Source organism: Priapulus caudatus, unplaced genomic scaffold (assembly GCF_000485595.1).
Source record: "Priapulus caudatus unplaced genomic scaffold, Priapulus_caudatus-5.0.1 Scaffold376, whole genome shotgun sequence".
In the NCBI taxonomy this organism is placed as follows: domain Eukaryota; kingdom Metazoa; phylum Priapulida; class Priapulimorpha; order Priapulimorphida; family Priapulidae; genus Priapulus; species Priapulus caudatus.
The window spans coordinates 264371-266779 of record NW_014577437.1 but is presented as its reverse complement, the minus strand read 5'-3'; positions in this window follow the sequence as shown (position 1 = coordinate 266779).

The following is a 2409-nucleotide window of genomic DNA, read 5'->3' as shown; positions in this document are numbered from 1 at the left end:
GCAGTCCTTGTAAGAAAATTTTAACACAATTTGAATCAAGTATAAGCTTATACATATTAAAAGTAGAAACAATTAAGAACCTATTTAAGAACCTTTTGAGCCTAATTTTTCAGTAAGCACCATTTATATAAGAACCTATTGAGGCTAACTTTGAAAAATCTATGTTCTTATACGCGGGTTTTTACTGTATCTACGGACGTGCATGCACGTCTGCGTGAGGCTGCTGTAGAATACACACACACACACACACACACACACACACACACACACACACACACACACACACACACACACACACACACACACACACACACACACACACAGCAAAGAGATAGAGCAGCAGCGCTGTGGATCATGCTGCGATGCGATGATAGACGCTTAAAAGAAGATGCTACAAAAAGCGTAAAGATCTTCCCGGCTCTGCTCTTTTGCCAGAGTTAATCATGTGCCTTTTTACTTGAAGGGAATTCGAATCATATTTTTGCCTACCGTATCGTCGCCGCACGTAATATACAGTTTCGCGCGCCTATACAAACAGAGAAACTCTCAAGGGAAGCGAGTTGTAGTAATGGAGATATACTCTAAAACAAATAGCATCTTTCTTTGATAAAATGAAGATGTTTGTTGTCGATCATAGAAATCATAGAAACCATCTAGAAATCAGAAGCAGAAGAAGAAGAAGAAGAAGCAGAAGAAAAAGACGAAGAAGAAGACGAAAAAGAAGAAGAAGAAGAAAAAGAAGTAGAAGCAGCAGAGGAAGAAGAAGAGGAAGAAGAAGCAGAGGAAGAAGAAGCAGCAGAAGAAGAAGAAGAAGAAGAAGAAGAAGAAGAAGAAGAAGAAGAAGATGATGATGATGATGATGATGATGATGATGATGATGAGGATGATGATGAAGAAGAAGAAGAAGAAGAAGAAGAAGAAGAAGATGATGATGATGATGATGATGATGATGATGGTGATGATGATGATTATGAATTACATTCATACGTTAGTATTATATTGGTATTACGCTCGCTATCATATACTAATTCTATGACAGATTTGTGTCACAATACATTATTGTATGTATAACATATAATATTATATAAGTTCATGTTTACAGTACGTCTTAATGCATTTACGTTGACGATGTACGAAAAATATAATCTGCATATAATTAGAAAATACCTGTAATTAGATAATACTTGTAATTAGAAAATACCTGTAATTAGAGGATGATAAACACTCTCGTTGTTCACATTCATGACGACGGTGCGCTGAATCGCCGAGGCGGTGACATCAAAGAGATCGACGTAGTCCTTGAACGGTACTTTGCCTGTAACGGACGATCGCGAGTGAATTATATTATCAGATTATCAACGCTCCCGCGCGCGCGCGCTCGCAAAAACAACAACGCCTCTTTCATCTGATGCATCATTCAAATGATTGCACTCGAGCTGTCGAGATGCGCTGGTGTATAGGAGAGATGGGAGTGTGGAGTGTGGAGTGCTGGGGTCTTAAACGTGCTGCTTACATCACTTACCATGCTGCATCGTCGCATAACAAAGCTGGGTTTGCACTACCGACTTTATGCTTAAAATGGGGAATTGGACCAATTTTGCAACTATACAACCGACAATCGGCAGTGTAAACGGGAAAGTTGCGCGAGCAACTGGATATAAGAGCAACTAGTTGGGAGATTAGAACATGTTCTATTTTCTCCAACTCTCTGTTGCCGAAATGCGAAATTGGTCCAATTCGCCAACTTGACAGCATACAGTCGGTAGTGTAAACCCAGCTTTAGTGCTGCGATCGCCAACGATTTCGATACGAGGAGCGATTACGATATCCTAATTCCAAAGTTCCAACAATGTAAAATTCATCATTTATTTTAGTCCATATCGTGTCAAATTCGAGTGAACGTTTTTATTTTCTAGAGCGGCATACACCTTCGTAGGTCGTTCGCTTAAACTGCGCTGTAGTATTTACTCGATTACAAACATTCGATGGTAAACTAGAAAAAATTTCCTCCCCTACCCCTGCTACGGATGACGGTAGCCGGACTGAATCTGCTAGACTGTGACGTCATCACATCGTCTGCGTTTCACGTGTTTCTGATCACGAGCTGCACAAACAAACCTCAGCGTGCGCAGCGTTTATTTTAACAGCATCTCAATGAAAAGCAGGCGTCTGTTATTCGCTCAGACGAGCTCGTAAGTCCGTTAGCGTTTGCAGCGGCTTTGCTATACGTATCTTCGCCGAAGACTATCTGCTGCTCCGTGTCTGCAGTCTGGTCGGCAGTCGAGAATGGCGGCTGTTGGAAACTTTTGCGTTCATTCGGCATTCTATGTGTTGGAATCGCTGAGAGATGTACGCTGAATTTACGCCCCGCTGGCACGTGCGTGCGTGCGTGTGTGTGCGTGTGTGCTT